At 43.8% G+C, this 18440-nt stretch overlaps 1 protein-coding gene across 2 annotated transcripts in view; it reads left to right on the top strand.

Annotated features, from left to right (window-relative positions):
• Positions 1-18440, top strand: part of KIAA0930 (KIAA0930 ortholog) — a 105123-nt gene that overhangs the window by 36554 nt on the left and 50129 nt on the right. The window lies entirely within an intron of this gene.

The following is an 18440-nucleotide window of genomic DNA, read 5'->3' on the forward strand; positions in this document are numbered from 1 at the left end:
CCTGGTGTATTATTTCCAGATCACCCGCTGATGTAAAGGTCAGTACAACGCCGTTTGGGAAGGATCTGTTCGCTGACACATCCTATCTCTGTAAGCTTGTTCTCCACCTGCGTGTGTGTGTGTGTGTGTGTGTGTGTGTGTGTGTGTGTGTGTGTGTGTGTGTGTGTTGTTGTTTTTTATATTCATATCTATTTATACTTTCGTGGTGGCAATGAGCAATCTTCAGTGTTGAAGAGAGTGACAGCTTGATGGTGCTCCCATAATATAGGTTTGTCCATGATGACCAGGTAATGAGTTAACCAGTATAATTCAACCTGGAAGAAGTTCAACACTGGACCATATAATGGTGAATCTACAGAGGATAGTGCCCAAGAAGAGGTGAGTATTGAAGCAAGATCTCTGGATTTTAGCTGTGGCTGTACAACTTATTCTTATGTTAGACTGGGTTTAGGCAATAATATTTGAGTATAAGTTTGCTTAAAGAGGCGCTCTAATACATTTTCAGAAAAATAACTGAACGTTAGCTGCTAGTTTTTGTAGCTGTCTACTTTTAATAAACAGACACCTGTACTGTGGTCCAGCGTTGTGCTCACCCGAGACGGCTTGCAGCTTCACAGCCAGGTGCCACTACACATGAGCGAGCTGCATGGTGAATGGCCCCACAGTCTTCTGGGACCTGTGTGACGTTTCCCAGAAGACTGTGGCAAGGGGGAGGGAAAGGAGAACTTTCACTCAGATCGCTTAGGTCAGAAATCAGAGGAACAGGGGAGGAAGCCTTAAAGCGGTTCTGCACTGACCAATTTTTTTATTTTTTTTTGCGGAATGTTTAAACTATATGTGTTTAAAAAAAAAATACCTTACTTTTCCTGACTTCGCCCGCTATCCGTGTCCGTATTTCAGTGTAAATTCTTCTTTATTTCAAAGTTTTTAGGTCAATGTCATTTTGCTTGTGGGCATTTGAAGTCCACAAGCAATCGCTTCCTCCTTCCCTCTTTTTGGAGGAACCAGCATTCCTTGCTGGTTCTCGCGCACGCTCAGTGGCTACAGCTACGAGCTGTGTAATTTTCAATGTTGCCAGGACAACGGGTGGCGTGATGATGTCACGTCGTTGAAATCTCGCGAGATTTCGCTACTGATGGGCGCAATGACTCATGGGATTAGTTAGACGAGATCCCAGGAGACAGTGCAGAGACCGCAGGGGAAGAAAAAGAAAATTGCAAAGAACGAGAGGTAGGAGAAAAAATAAATAAAGGGGCATTGAGAAGTATTTGGAGGTGCGGAAAACAAATAGCAATAAGAGAGAAAAATGTGTGCAGAACCACTTTAAAGTTCTGCTTTAAGACTGTACAGGCTTTGTGAATAAAAGACCAAATTTGACAGTGCAAAATTCCAAGTCCAAATTGGTTTGTCTTCCTATGTATATGTACAGCATATTTTAGTGGGTCTAATGATATGTTCCCCTAGTAACAGCCTCTGTAATGGGTGAAGAAGAGAGCAATGTGAAGATTGCAATCCACAAAGTACAGCTCGGTGTCGCATCTCTGTGGCTCACCGCCGGGCTCATTAGAACAATTGCTGCCAGCCTTTTTCCCAAAGGATTCTGCTCTGTCTTTGGTTATAGATCTATTACTTATAAAGCTCTGAAAAGCATATGTACAGGGCATAATTTTTTTTTTTTCTTGCAGTTTTTTCTTATTTGTTCTCATTTTTGCTTCTTCCCTCCAGGCTTGTCGCTGATTGCTGAGTCTGATAGACTAAATTATTTGAAAGATTGCCCGTGTTTGTGAAAATAGACCTGAATTTTTGCATTAAAATCTATACAGCTGGATCTCTCTTGCACCTCCTCTTTCCACCTTTAGTAGCTGGCAGCCTTTAGCTTATTACATTCTATGATAGAGCTGTGCGAAATCTAAGACCTTAACCAAAACCTGTATGTAGATATGGTTTGGCTATGAGAGGTGCTGCCACAGATACCTGTTAGGTTCTTGGCATCTGTGACAAGACTTCTGTGCAGCAGATCTCCGATACGGGATCAGACCAAGCACAGCGAACTGTAAACTAGGTAAATCTGGTTAACTACTTAAATCTGAACACTGGACCTAAGGTAGTGCACTGATCAAAATATATCCATTCAACAGGGAGTGGGCAAATTTATATCTTTGTGTGGCCCTCCCTGTTCCACAGAAGCAAATTTCCCCGCCGCCGGGAAAAAAAGACTGAATTATTATAAAAAAACATAAATAAAAAAATACAAAACCATTTTTATATTTTGTTAATAAATTTTCAAAACGGGTAATTTTTCGCCTTCATTGATGTACACTGATGGGCACTGATAAGGCGGCACTGGTGGGCACTGGTTGGCAGCACTGATGGGCATTGATAGGTGGCACTGATAGCTGCCACTGATGGGTGGCAGTGATGACACTGATACATGACACTGATAGGCAGCACTTCTAGGTGGCACTGAGGCACCACTGGTGGACATTGATAGTTGGCACTCATGGACATTGATAGGCGGCACTGATGTACTTGTGGGCACATATGAGGCAGCTTTGCCTCTCCCTGCTCCGGACTGATGTCCCTTCATCAGGAGGTGATGATCATCCTTTTTTTTTTTTCTCCTCATGCTGTCAGCATGAGAAGAAAAAAAACAATTACCGATTCTCTGTTTATATCAGGTGATCAGCTGTCATTGGCTGACAGCTGAACATGGGTTAAGGGGTTGGGATTGGCCCCTTTACTCCGAACTGTGACCACCCGAGTCTCAATGACTTGGGTGATCACAGCGCATACCCTGCAGGGGGGCGCGGCCAGCTTGCTAAGGGGAGGATGTCTATTGACGCCCTCCCGGCAAAGCAGATCCGCGCAGTAGCTGTCATTCGGCTATAGCGCAAATCTGAAGGAGTTTAGAGACATTCACATCAGCAATGGCTGATGATGTCACTGCGCATGCACAGTGATGTTCTGTATTCAGGTTACAGTTTGTGCCATGGATGCAGAGTACAGTGCTTCAATGATTAATCCCGGGCACAGGTGTCATTGTGGCCTGACCATTCAAATGGCTGCAGATCATGAATCCGGAAGGAAGATGTAGCTAATATAGGAATTCTGGCAGTGGTGAAAACGTGCCACTAGAGGGCTCCGTTTTATAAAGGTAAGTCTGCCATAATATGCTTGCAGGGGGGCCATATTTAAAAAAAATAAAAATAAAAAAATGCTCTAGACTTTACTAACGCTTTAAGGGCTCATGCACACTGCAGCTCAAAAAAAAACTGCTTTTACAGGCATTTGAGCTTTTATTTCTGCTTGAAGAAGCTTGTACTTTTTGTGCTCTTCTGCATGTTTTTTATTGAGCTCCTTTTTTTTTAAGCATTTTTTTCACAAACCCTCCCCTCCCCATTTTTTTTATTTTGCCTATTTTTAAGCTTCTTTGAGCTTTTCCAAAAACACAAGTTTGGTGGGGTTTTTTCTGCCTGTAGGAGCGTCTGCCTGAAAACACCATAGTGTACATAGCCACTGTGTCTAACGTGGAGGGTGTTTCCAGGCAGAAAAAAGAAATGAGATCATAGAAGCTCAGAAGCCTGTAGGAGCCGCTTCTTTGAGCTGCAGTGTGCATGAGCCCTAAGAATGCAATTATAGTACGGTAACTCACCAATTTCATAGTTAGTCTGGTTGAAAAAAGACACAAGTCCACCTAGTTTCAAATGTTTGTTTTCTTTTTTTATTGGTTTAATTTTTTTTTCTTTCTTTTAGTGTTGCATTAAATGAAAAAAAAAAAAAAAAACTTTTTTCTTATTTGTAGATAACTGTAATGATTTGTTTTAGTAAGACCCCTTTCACACACACAGAGAGGCTGCTTTACCGTCGTTTTAGCGGTGCTTTTCGCCCACTAGCGGCCGAAGAAAGGGTACATGCGCCCAAAAAGTGCCACTGCTGAAACGCTTTGCAGGCGCTTCAGTAGCGGCGCCCATTCATTTCAAGCGGCAGGGGCGGTGGGTAAGTGGTGCATACACCACTCCTAAACCGCTCCCAAAGATGCTGCTGCTTGCAGGACTTTTTCTAATGTCCTGGAAACGCACCGCTCCAGTGTGAAAGCCTCAGAGCTTTCACACTGGGGCTGCAGAGAAGGCATTTTACAGGCCCTATTTTTAGCCCTTTGGCGCCTGAAAAACTCCTCCAGTGTGAAAGGGATCTAAGACAAATTCTAGAATAAAATGTATACTTTGTATCTACATTACCTATTTTCTTTTGTAAGCCAACACTGATTCTGATCAAGTAGAAAAGTGTGGGGGTTTTAGTTTATCTTAAGGCCCCTTTCACACTGAGGCGTTTTTCAGGAGCTACAGCACTAAAAATGGTGCCTGTATAGCACCTGAAAAAAACCGTCCCCTTTCACTCCAGTGTGAAAGCCGGAGGGCTTTCACACTGGAGCAGTGCGCTAGCAGGACGGTAAAAAAAAGTCCTGCTAGCCTCATCTTTGGAGCGGTGAAGGAGCGGTGTATTCACCGCTCCTACCCATTGAAATCAATGGGGCAGCTCGGCTATACCGCTAGCTGCAGCGGTGCTTTGCGGGTGGTCTTAACCCTTTTTTGGCCGCTAGTAGGGGTTAAAACCGCCCTGCTAACGGCCGAATACCGCCGCTAAAACAGTAAAGCGGAGCTAAAAATAGCACCGCTTTACCGCCAACGCAAACACCGCCCCAGTGTGAAAGGGGCCTAAAGAGGAACGTGAACCTGCCCCCCAAACGTTTTTGTTTACTGGTTACCATTTTTCCTTTGGATAAAAGGGGGGGGGGGGGGTGGGGGGTTGCTGAAAACCTGGTTGTCCCCAGGACTTGATGTGGGTTGAAATCTTCCAATGGGTACACCTTTTCTGTAGACCAAGACGACTGAGAATGGATTTCCCCTCATTGTGGGAGGTCTCCTTTTAACTTCCTGTTGCATCTGTGGGGCCGGGAAGAGAAGGGAACCCTCCCCACCTCAGGCACCACAATAATGCAATCTTTTTTTGCTTCACATGTAAGGCAGCCAGTTCATTTCAGTAGGTTTCCCAATATTCGATTAACTTGGCAAAAGAACTCTCACCTTTTTGGTGCTTAGCAAGTTTGCAGGCTTTAACTGCGCATTTTTCTGCATGTTCTTGTGCATGGAAAAGCTTGTTGCTTGGCACATTTGTGATGACAAGACTATGTCTTCAAGTATATAAAACTGATATGTTTAGTACAAGCAAAAGATGACCACATCTGCCAGTGGATGGGTGTGTTGATGTCCTGCTGCCTTTGAGATATTTGTCATAGGAGGGCCACCTGCAAAATGGTGGCATAAACCCCTCTCTTTCCCCAACTCTTTCTGTGCAGAGACGGCATCAGTCTGATAATCCTTGCAGTTAGTCCTCGGGATGCTGTAGTCACCATTTCATCATTCTTTTGTTTCTTCTGTTATACTCCAACTTGTGTCTGTTAATACAACACAACTGGCACTCATCTCTGGTTTATCTGAACGTTGCTCTGGTGCTGCGAAGATTTGGATGCCGTCTGGTAGAATTGCTATCGGGCACAGATGGCAGGGAACAGCTATGTATATTTTTAATCAGCCTGTGTCAAGATGAAAACTAGCAGTGTGTGCATTTAATCTTAACACCCAAGTCTGACCTTATTTCATACAATAGCTCACAAAAGTTAGTACACCCCTCACATTTTTGTAACTATTTTATTATATCTTTTCATGTGACAACACTGAAGAAATTAGACTTTGCTACAATGTAAAGTAGTGAGTGTACAGCTTGTATGACAGTGTAAAGTTACTGTCCCCTCCAAATAACTCAACACACAGCCATTAATGTCTAAACCGCTGGCAACAAAAGGAAGTACACCCCTAAGTTAAAATGTCTAAATTGGTCAAAATTAGCTATTTTCCTCCCCCCGGTGTCATGTGACTCGTTAGTGTTACAAGGTCTCAGGTGTGAACAGGGAGCAGGTGTGTTCAATTTGGTGTTATCACTCTCACTCTCTCATACTGGTCACTTGAAGTTCAACCTGGCACCTCATGGCAAAGAACTCTGAGGATCTGAAAAAAAATTATTGTTGCTCTTCATAAAGATGGTCTAGGCTATAAGAAGATTGCCAAGATCCTGAAACTGAGCTGCATCACAGTGGCCAAGACCATACAGCGGTTTAACAGGACAGGTTCCACTCAGAACAGGGCTCACCATGATCGACCAAGAAAGTTGAGTGCTCAGCGTGATATCCAGAGGCTGTCTTTGGGAAATAGACATATGAGTACTGCCAGCATTGCTGTAGAGGTTGAAGGGGTTGGGGGGGGGGTCAGCCTTTCAGTGCTCAGACCATACGCTGCACACTGAATCAAATTGGTCTGCATGACTGTCGTCCCAGAAGGAAGCCTCTTCTAAAGATTGTTCACAAGAAAGCCTGCAAACAGTTTGCTGAAGACAAGCAGACTAAGGACATGGATTACTGGAGCCATGTCCTGTGGTCTGATGAGACCAAGATAAACTTATTTGGTTCATATGGTGTCAAGCATGGTGGTGGGAGTGTCATGGTCTGGAGCTGCATGAGTGCTGCCAGCACAGTACAATGACATGCCAAAGCAGAGCATGATTCCCCTCCCCTCATAGACTGGGCCACAGGGCAGTATTCCAACATAACAACCCCAAACACACCTCCAAGATGATCACTGCCTTGCTAAAGAAGCTGAGGGTAAAGGTGATGGACTGGCAAAGCATGTCTCCAGACCTAAACCCTATTGAGCAGCTGTAGGGCATCCTCAAACAGAAGGTGGAGTGCAAGGGCTCTAACATCCACCAGCTCTGTGATGTCATGGAGAAGTGGAAGAGGACACCAGTGGCAACCTGTGAAGCTCTGTTGAACTCTATGCCCAAGAGGGTTAAGGCAGTGCTGGAAAATGGTGGCCACACAAAACATTGACACTTTGGGCCCAATTTCGAAATTTTCACTTGGGGGTGTACTCACTTTTGTTGCCAGTGGTTTAGACATTAATGGCTGTGTGTTGAGTTATTTTGAGGGGACAGTAAATTTACATTGTTATACAAGCTGTACACTCACTACTTTACGTTGTAGCAAAGTGTCATTTCTTCAGTGTTGTAACATGAAACGATGAAATAAAATTATTTACAAAAATGTGAGGGGTGTACTCATTTTGTGAGATACTATAATTTTTTTGTATTTTTCTAAATGTACAGCCACACTAAATTGATAAACGTGGTGCTCCAGCCAGGTGAAAGCACCCTGTCATTTTGGGTGGAGTATTCACGAATGAGGCCATGTTTTTTATGGTTCACCCTAAATATGGGTATAACATGAAATGTGGTTAGACAGGTGAACTAAGCCTTTAATTTAGTGGAGCAGAAAGTTGGAAACAGTGAATTCCGGGTTGAAAATTGGGAACCGTGTATCTAGTCATTTGGTGTAAAAATGTCCTGCTACTTCATTAATTTTAAGATTATTAGACTGTAGAAGAGGGGTGCTCAACCTTTTGAAGAGTGAGGGCCACTTAAAGGGGTTGTAAACCCTCATGCTTTTTCACCTTAATGCATCCTGTTTTTGTTTTCTTTGTTAGGCCCCTTTCACACTGACGTCCCGTTCAGGCCCGCCTGTCAGTTTTTCAGGCGGACCTGAACGGGTGCTCCATAGAGCTCTATGGAGCGTCGGATGTCAGCAGTGACATGTCCGCTGACATCCGACCCACTCTGATCCGAAAAAGGGTAACGGAGGAAAAAGCTATTTTTCCATCCGTGTGCGGATCGGATCGGGTGACGACGGGCACTGCGGTCCGTCGTCATCCGATCTCCCATAGGGGAGAGCGGCGCTGTGATAGGTCTGTCCCTGCGCAGTGTGCAGAGACGGACCTGTCATCTCCCTGCTCAGCGGGGATCGACGGAGTGATCCCCGCTGAGCAAACGGATATCCACGGGGCGGATCAGAACTGATCCGCCCCGTGTGAAAGGACCCTTAGTGAATATTTCTACTCATATATAATAACATATATTTGAACATTGCAAAAGCGCAAAATGAAAAAAAAAAAATCTATTTTGTAAATTTTCAATGCTTTGTACCATTGCTGAAAGCTGAAGTGAAAACAAGAGTTGGGGTAGGTATCAGTAGTTTGTATCGGTGAGTACTAAAAATAAAACAGTATTGGTACTCGTAAAAAAAATATGGTATTGGTGCATCCCTAGTCATAGGCATGCTTTGCTTTGGAGGGTGTCCATCCTATGGGGAGGAATAGGCTGTTGTCCAAATATTCCCGCCAGAAACTGGAAGATCAGAGGAGTTCACCGATTCTCACTGCTAAGAGGAGGATTGTGTCAGGGCCCATTCATGTGTACCCCAAAAAATCAAATAGCTGAGTTAATAAGCGGTTTCAGCTAGATGGCTCGGAATACAGTATCTTCTAAACAAAGCAGAAGAACTAGAACTGCTTCAACCAACACGTCAGTTTTACTGCGTTTATTGCCAGAACAACTTTAAGTGGCCTGTCAAGCCTTTCCCCAGCCCATGCATTGTCACCATGTAATAAAGACTCAAGGGTTGGGGATTGGATTTTCTCCACACAATACTCAAGTGTCCAGTTGAAAGGGCCAGGGTGTCGCTGTGTAATTACTCCTGATCAATGCTTTTTATTTCTTCCCGCTGTATTGCTGGCCTTGGTGCTGAGATTAAAGTTGAATATAGCCCTTAGAGAACAATTACAAAACAAGCACTGAGGCGTTCACTGTTCTCATTATGTCGGAGAGATGGTGTGTGTGTGTGTGTGTGTGTGTGTGTGTGTGTGTGTGTGTGTGTGTGTGTGTGTGGCTTTCAATGTTTAAAGGTAGGCATAGCCATTCGATAGTAGATGTGAAAGCACATTGTCCTTAGCACCAATGGACAATTTTTTTTTTTGTCCTCTTAACATTCATGCTTTTATTGCCTAAATGTATATGTTGGTCTAAGCCAGACAATTGGCTGCTTTAAGTGTTCAGGTGCACCCAACGAATAAAATTCAAAGTACTAACAATAATTTCCAAAGCCATCCGTAAATCTGCCCCCAGCTACATCACTGACCTAGTCCCAAAATACCAACCAAACTGCCCTCTTCGGTCATCTCAAGACCTCCTGCTCTTTAGCTCCCTTGTCACCTCCTCCCATGCTCGCCTCCAGGATTTCTCCAGAGCTTCTCCCATCCTTTGGAACTCCCTACCCCAATCTGTCCAACTGTCCCCTAATCTATCCATCTTTAGGCAATCCCTGAAAGCCCTTCTCTTCAAAGAAGCCTATCCTGCTTCTAACTAACACTGTTTTACTTCCTCCATCAGCTCATCCCCCACAGCTATTACCTTCTGTATCAATTGCCCCTTACTTTTTAGATTGTAAACTCTAACGAGCAGGGCCCTCTGATATCTCTTGTACCAAATTGTAATGTAACTGTAATGTCTGCCCTCATGTTGTAAAGCACTGAGCAAACTGTTGGCGCTATATAAAACCTGTATAATAATAATATATATTTTTTTTAAAATGGCCATTGTCATAATTGGCTTATTGGTATGCTGTAATCATAAGTCAAAATGAATCCTTCAGATGTGAAAATAGGGAAAAGCTGACCTGCCCCTAGAGCAGAGGTGGCGAACCTTGGCACCCTGGATGTTTTGGAACTACATTTCCCATGATGCTCAACTACGCCGCAGAGCGCATGAGCATCATAGGAAATGTAGTTCCAAAACATCCAGGGTGCCAAGGTTCCAATGTTACTGCAGGGCTCCATACCATGCCCTTGTCACTGGTAATCTGGCTTTATGGGAACGCCATCTCTTCTTCAATTTTAATGCATGGCAGAGTTTTTCCTGAACCAGACCATATAGTGTGTGTTTGGGGTCAGAAGCTTTTTGTCACCATAATGACCACCTCCACAGATCTGTACCCCTTTATTACTTCCATTGCTTTTTGAAAGCTGTATAGCCTTCAGTTAGTGAAACTTCTGCCCCACCAACTATCCATGAAGGCCGGAGAGAACATGCTTATCACTTCAAGTGCATTATTCTTAAAGTGGTTTGTTAATGCGGTAATGTGTTTGGCCAGGAATTTTATCTCCATTGCATTTCTACGTGCTTGGGGTGCTGTGGTGAATTTCAGAAATTGCCTTTAGCTTGAACCACCACCTTGTAGGGCGCGCATTTATCAGGTTTAAGGCACATCTTTGACCACTCTCTCCTGCTTTGGCTCATAGGGGGTTCTCTTTGGTCAGGGCCATACCACACCCTCTGTGTAGTCATGTCTCTTTTCTTTGATGCTGGCCACATGGGAGTGCCTGCTTGTTATTTGATGATAATAAGTACACTTTCAGGCAAAGTGCACTTATTATTTTGCCTCCCACCCCTAACCTAACAGATCCAACCTTTCCCTTCTGTAGATGCACACTTGCCATGACCTGATGCCTGCAGGGTCTTGTGTTTAATGTCTGGCACCACAAGTCCTCGTTCTATGACGGTGCCCACTCAGTACCCCCTAGACCATTGGGCTTGCCTACCTCTCCTGGCCTTTTTGACATTGTAATTCTGATTTGAAACAAATCCTTTTACAAGAGTTTGTGGACTAAACAAAGATTATAATCCAAAAGGCAGAGAAGTGAACAGGAATTGAACAATCTGTACCTGCTGCTATGGGTCACGTTTCATGGTTTTGTGGTTCGTTCACTTAGCACACATGTTCATGTCTTTGAAGGCAGAAATGGGATTTACTGACAAACTTTGACTGACGCAGGAAAAATAGCTTCTCAATTAATTTAAAGTGTTTTGGATAGTAGAGTAGGAAAGGGTTGAAACCCCAATTAGGTTAAAGAGGAGCTTCTGTCTAATTTTAAAAAATGTAATCAGTAGCTGCACAACCTGTAGCTGCTAACTTCTAGGGCCAGATCACACCACATGCAGTCCAGTGTGTTTTTGTTCTGCATCAAAAACGCATGAAAAGTAGGCTATATGGTTTCCAATGGCATAGGTCACACCTGTGCAGTCAGTTCCAGGACTTTTCAGTTCCAGAAAAAAAAAAGTAGAACATGCTGCATTTTTCCTGCACTGGACTGTACTGGAATGCAGTAAAACGCATCAAAAATACACTGGAACGCATCAAAAATTACCCTAGCATAGTGAAAAAATAAGAAAAAAGTACCTGGAATGCATCTGGAAAGCATTAAAAAAAACGCATGCATAAACGCATCTGGAATGGATCTGGAGTGCGTTTTTTGTGGTGTGAACTGGCCCTTAATAAAAAGATACTCACCTGTGCCAGGATCCAGCGCTGTGCTCACCTGAGCTCTTTGTTCCACCAATCTTCAGTCCCCGGCGGTAGCGTCCTAAAGTATAACTAAGGGCCAGTTCACACCAGATGCAGTTCTGTGCGCTTTCCGTTTCTGCATCGGAAACTGATTGCACTGGTGTGAACTAGAGCCATTGGAATACATGGAAAACACTGCATGCATTTTTAGGGCCAATTCACACCACAAAAATGCCCTCCTACATTCCGGATCAGTTTTTGCTTACAGTTCACACCACACACAGTTCCAGTGTGTTTTTGATACAATTTGCTAGGTTCCAGTACAGTTCTGTGTAGAAAAATGTCATTGTAATATATGGGAAAACACTGCATGCATTTTTAGTGCAGAAAAAAACGCATCTGGAGCTAGCACTTAAGAAAAACTTTTCATACATTTTGGCTAGAGGAGATGTATTAGAACACCTGTCAGTTTTTTATTTCCTGTCTGTGCTCTCGATTCAATCTTTGTCCTGATTTACTATTCTCATTGAAAGCGAAAATAAAAGTAAAAGAAAAGCCCAAATTTTGGGTTCTTCCCAGCGCTGGTGACCTGGGAGTCTCTAAGGAAGTTAGGAAAAAACACCACAATTGGACACAGATGGTGAACAAAAATCTGACAGAGGTTACAACACTCCTTTGCTCTAACCATAATTAAGAAAATTTTTTTTGCCTGCAGTTCTCCTTCAACTGTAGAAATCCAGCTGACAGCTTGCAGCTTCACAGCTGGGTGCCCACTGTGCATGCACAAGCAGTCCTGCAGTCCTCTCTGATGTGTCCCTGAAGACTGCGGAGAGGGATGAGGAAGACTTCCACTCAGATTGAGTAGGCGGAAGTGGGAGCCTAGGTTAATGTGGGAGCGGGTACCTGTCAAAACTAGGTACCCGCCTAAAGTGGTTGTAAACCACTATAATGCTTACCTGTAGCTACCGTGGATATCTCCTAAACCTGCATGGTTTGGATAAAAACAGGATATATTTGTATATATATGTGTGTATGTATGTATGTGTGTGTATGTGTGTGTATGTATAATTACTACACACACTTATAAACACAACACTTTTGTGTTTGCCCCTATTTATCCTGAGCTGAACTTTAAAGATCTACAGCTTTTTCTATGTACACAAAAGGCCTATTTCTCTCAAATATTGTTTACAAATCTAAGGCCCCTTTCACACTACCACGACTTCAAAGACGCGTGTTTTCAGAGAATGCCTGTTCAACTCACATCAAAGTCAGACCAAAGTAGTTCAGGGACTACTTTGAAGTCGTACTAATATGAATGCTAGTCGTTGGAAATCGCGGGGAACGACTTGTCATACGACTTTGCGGTCCCAAGTCACAGGACAAGTCGTACAAGTGTGAAAGGGGCCTAAATGTGTATTAGTGAGCACTTCTCCTATAATCCATCCACCTCACAGGCGTGCTATATCCTGATCAGACAGCATAATTATTGCACAGGTGTGCCTTTAGGATGGCCACAATAGAAGGCCACTCTAAAATTTGCAGTTTTATCACACAGCACAATTCCACAGATGTCGCAAGTTTTGAGGGACTGTGCAATTGGCATGCTGACTGCAGGAATCTCCACCAGAGCTGTTGCCCTTGAATGTTCGTTTCTCTACCATAAGCCGTCTCCAAAGGACTTTCAAAGAATTTGGCAGTACATCCAACCGGCCTCACAACCGCAGACCACGTGTAACAACACCAGCCCAGGACCTCCACATGCAGCATCCAAGATGGTCTGAGACCAACCACTCGGACAGCTGTTTGCAACAATCGGTTTGCATAACCAAAGAATTTCTGCACAAACTATCAGAAACCGTCTCAGGGAAGTTCATCTGCATGCTCATCTCCCTCATCGGGGTCTCCATCTGACTGCAGTTCGTTGTCGTAACCAACTTGAGTGGGCAAATGCTCACATTCAATGGCATCTGACACTTTGGAGAGGTGTTCTCTTCATGGATTAATCCCGGTTTTCACTGTACAGGGCAGATGACAGACAGCGTGTATGGCGTCATGTGGGTGAGCTGTTTGCTGATGTCAATGTTGTGGATTGAGTGGCCCATAGTGGCGGTGGGGTTATGGTATGGCCAGGCGTATGCTATGAACAACGAACACAGGTGCATTTTATTGATGGCATTTTGAATGCACAGAGATACTGTGACGAGATCCTAAGGGCCGTTGTTGTGCCATTCATCCACGACCATCACCTTATGTTGCAGTGTGATAATGCACGGCCCCATGTTGCAAGGATCTGTACACAATCCCTGGAACCAGTTCTTGCATGGCCAACATGCTCAGTGGGTGACATGTCCGGTGAGTATGTTTGGGATGCTCTGGATCAGCGTATATCAGCGCCTTCCAGTTCCTGCCAATATCCAGCAACTTTTCACAGCCATTGAAGAGCAATGGACCAACATTCCACAGGCCACAATCAACAACCTGATTAACTCTATGTGAGGGAGATGTGCTGCACTGCGTGAGGCAAATGGTGGTCACACCAGATACTGACTGGTTTTCGGACCCCCCCCAATATAGTAAAACTGCACATTTTAGAGTGGCCTTTTATTGTGGCCAGCCTAAGGCACACTGTGCAATAACCATGCTCTCTAATCAGCATCTGGATATGCCACACCTGTGAGGTGGATGGATTATATCGGCAAAGGAGAAGCGCTCACTAACACAGATTTAGACAGACTTGTGACCAATATTTGCGAGAAATAGGCCTTTTGTGTACATAGAAAAAGTTGTAGATCTTTTAAGTTCAGCTCATGATAAATAGGGGCAAACACAAAAGTGTTCCGTTAATTATGCTCAGTGTGTGTTTTAATATATATTCTAACCAAAAGTATTGGGACACCTGCCTTTACACGGCACATTTAATTTAATGGCCTCCCAGTCTTATTCCATAGGGTTCAATATCGAGTTGGCCCACCCTTTGCAGCTATAACAGCATCAACTCTTCTGGGAAGACTGTCCACAAGGTTTAGGAGTGTGTCTATAGGCGTGTTTGTCCTTTCTTCCAGATGGGCATTTGTGAAGTTAGGCACTGATGTGGACAAGAAGGCCTGGCTCGCATTCTCCGCTCTATTTTAATATAGTTTATATCAGCTGTCTGCGAGTGGCTTTGCTATGCAACTAGAAAAAGATTAGACAGGTTTTCTCTGTTAGGAGTAAGACATGTACTGGGTTTTTTATTTTGTTTTTTGAACACACTTGTTACTGAAACTCTATTTTTCATTTTTATCCCTTCTATGCTGAAATGCTTTTGGTAGCAACGAAGTTGAATTTTAGCAACATTAGCGCCCGTCTGCCATATACTTGAAAGGTGTTAAGGTATATTATTCTGTAGCATGAAGCCACTCCCTTCATATATTCATTTTTCTTTGTCCCAAATTCCCCTACAAATTCAATCGATGAAAAGCATTGATTCCCTAAGGTCATCCCTACCAGCTGAGACATATGCCTACCACTGCCTGCGATTAATGGAGAGACGGTATCAGACTTCATACAGGAAGCTATTAGACCAGTGCAGACATTTGTTTTAATATCGCTGTGTATTTTAAATTATTCATTACTTGTCCTGCCTCAGCTCCCATTTAATTTTTAAATGAATAAAATCTGTCGGCTTTTTTTTAATTAAATATTTTATATTTTAGAATCTGTGATTGTGATCAGTTTGATGCAAATGTGCGTTTTTAATGTTTTTCAATGCATGTTCAGCTTGCAGCTTGTCATTATTACCGTATATACTCGAGTATAGGTCGACTCGAATATAAGCCGAGGCCCCTAATTTACCACAAAAAAACTGGGAAAACTTATTGACTCGTGTATAAGCCGAGGGTGAGACATGCAGCAGCTACTGTTACAGCTTAAAAGAGTGGAAAAGAGGGTCAACAATGCCCATCTGCAGCTGCATACCTCCCTGTGTACCTCCCTGTGTCCATCCCTGTGTCCATCCCTGTGTCCATTGCAGCCTACCTGTGTCCTGTGCATGCCTCCGTGTGCCAATCTGCAGCCTCTGTGTCCTTCTGCAGCCTCTGTGTGCCATTTTGCACCGATCTGCATGTATAAAAAACATACGGCGGCCATGCCATTCAAAAGCCGCACCTCTCCTCCTCGTCTGTGACAGACGGCGGCCATTCCACTGTTCAAAAGCCGCGCTTCCGTCTGTGATAGGCGGAACACTCAATTTCCCAGCAGTCAGTGTTCCGCCTATCACGGACATCCTCTCATCCTCGTCCGTAGTATGAGGATGAGCGGATGTCCGTGATAGGTGGACCACTGACTGCTGTGAAATTGAGTGTTCCGCCTATCACAGACAGGGATGCGCGGCTTTTGAATAGTGGAATGGCCGCCGTCTGTCTGCACAACACGCTGATCGGGTAGGCAGACGGCGGTGACTCGAGTATAAGCCGAGGGGGGCACTTTCAGCCTAAAAAAGGGGCTGAAAATCTCGGCTTATACTCGAGTATATACGGTATATATGTACATCGAGCAATACTATTGCTTATATTAGTTGGCCCATAAACTTCATTTGATTTTGGTACAGAGGTTTCAGTGCTATTTTAGGTGAACATCAAAGCTTTTATCACTTAGCCTTTTTTGGTAGTGTTTTATTGTATTTTTATTTTTTCAAACTATCTACAAAATCTTTTGTAAATTGTTTCAGCCATCCAATAGAGTAGGATTATCTCCCGTAAAGTCTAATTGTATCTGATCTGTACTGTTTTTCTATCTCAGACAAGTCATTGTGGATGCACAAGCAACTCAGAAGCAGCTCTCAGTCTAATTTGTCAGCAAGCCAAAGCAACACAGCTTTTGATTTGCTACTGAGACCCAAGTACTTAAAGGGTTATATATATATTTATTTATTATTATTTATTTAATTTTTCTTTTTTTTTTTTTTGCTATACTTGCCTCCACTGTGCAGCTCATTTTGCACAGAGTGGCCCCGAACCTGGTGTTCTGGGGTCCCTCGGCGGCTGTCTCAGCTCCCTCCCACAAGGACTCCACAACTTCGTGTGAGCTCCCTCCCAGTGCTTGCGCGCCGCGCCAATGGATGTCATTGACAGCAGTGCGAGCCAATGGCTGCACTGCATTCAATCCATCCACTCTAGCCAAGCAACGGCCAGGGTGAGCGGCGAAGAGAACGTTGGGGGCGAGCGAGGGGATGGGGGGGGGGGGGGCGGCGCTGTCGGGTGTTTTTTCACCTTAATGCATTACCTTTACAACCCCTTTAAATCCTACGGAAACCTCTGATGCAACAGTACCAAATCCCTTAGCCATCAGCATAGAGAGCAAGCCTTGGCCACTATTTTAAGATATTTAGTGAGCTGCTGTTACCCCAGTAACTTCAGAGGTGCTTAACCACTTTCAGACCGGACCATTTTGCTGGTCAAAGACCAGACCACTTTTTGCGATTCGGCACTGCGTCGCTTTAACTGACAATTGCGCGGTCATGCGACGTGGCTCCCAAACAAAATTGACGTCCTTTTTTTACCACAAATAGAGCTTTCTTTTGGTGGTATTTGATCACCCCTGCGGTTTTTATTTTTTGCGCTATAAACAAAAAGAGCGACAATTTGGAAAAAAAAACATTATTTTTTACTTTTTGTTATAATAAATATCCCCCAAAAATATATAAAAAAACATTTTTTTCCCTCAGTTTAGGCCAATACGTATTCTTCTACATATTTTTGGTAAAAAAAAATCCCAATAAGCGATTGATTGGTTTGCGTAAAAGTTATAGCGTTTACAAAATAGGGATAGTTTTATGGCATTTTTATTAATAATTTTTTATTATTTTTTTTGTTACTAGTAATGGCGGCGATCAGCGATTTTTATTGTGACTGCGATATTGTGGGGGACCCATCGGACATTTTTGACACATTTTTGGGACCATTGTCATTTAAACAGTAATCACTGCTATATAAATGCAGTGATTCCTGTGTAAATGACACTGGCAGTGAAGGGGTTAACCAGTGGGTGGCAGTGTAGGGGTTAAGTGTTCCTAGGGGTGTGTTACTAACTGTGGGGGGGTTGGGCTTTCATTTAGTGAACACTGATCTCTGCTCCAATCACATGGAGCAGAGATCAGCGTCACTAGTTGCTAGGCAGAATGGAGAAATGCTGTTTACTCTGCATTTCCTCCATTCGGCCGCTCCGTGAGACGATCGCGGGGATGCCTGCGGCGATCGAGTCCACGGGTCCCGCGACCGGACTCACGGGGGTCCCGACCGGCGCGGGAGCGTGCAGCCGGCGGCGTGCTCCCGATGGCAGGGCGGCATTGAAGATTGGACGTACCTGCGCGCCAATATGCCTGCCCGTGCCATTCTGTCGACGTACATCGTCGTGCGCTGGTCGGGAAGTGGTTAAAGTGTTACTAAAACCACAACAGTAAAATCAGTCTGTATATGCAGTAAAGCATGCTTGCTATACTCCCTATGGAACCTAAGGGGTTAATCCTCTGCATTGTGTAAAAAGGCTGTTTGATCCTGTCTTCTCTGATCCTCCTCCCTCCTCTTTATGTCCACATAAGACCGAGTGCCAGGCACTGATATAAGTCACAAGACTGCTATATACTGCTGATGAAAAAAGGTATTTGGTACTGAATGCAGGGTCCTGGGTTTAGTAACACCTTTAAGTAAAATATTGTACATTTGCAAAGTTTATGTAATCCTTTTCCATTCTCTTATTGGCTAACTTTTGGTCTATTAAAAATGCCATTGAAATCATTTTGGTATATCTGTTCGAAATTGCAAAAGAAAAACCCTGTTGATCATGTCAGACATTCTGAGTAGACCTGTGATCTGTGCAACCTTACTATGTTGTATTAAGTAGCCCCATTGGCTTTCCTAGTTCTCTTGGAATCTTGAGACTACAGAAAAGCCCTTGTTATGGAGAGCGATTCAGTAGTTTGGCAAAAGACAGAGGGCAGTGCTGACACCACTTAGTTCACAAACACTGACTTCAGCTGGCATTCCACCCTTCAATAAAACCCTTGTAATGCATTTCGCCCAAGTAGGGCTTAATCTAAGAGACCTCCTACGGTTAAGCCCTACTTGGTTGAAACACATTATAGGGATATTCCTGATGGGTGGAGAGCCAGCAGAAG

The sequence above is a fragment of the Lithobates pipiens genome, unplaced genomic scaffold, assembly GCF_037356315.1.
Source record: "Lithobates pipiens isolate NorthernLeopardFrog02 unplaced genomic scaffold, aLitPip1_a1.2 Scaffold_8, whole genome shotgun sequence".
Taxonomy (NCBI): Eukaryota; Metazoa; Chordata; class Amphibia; order Anura; family Ranidae; genus Lithobates; species Lithobates pipiens.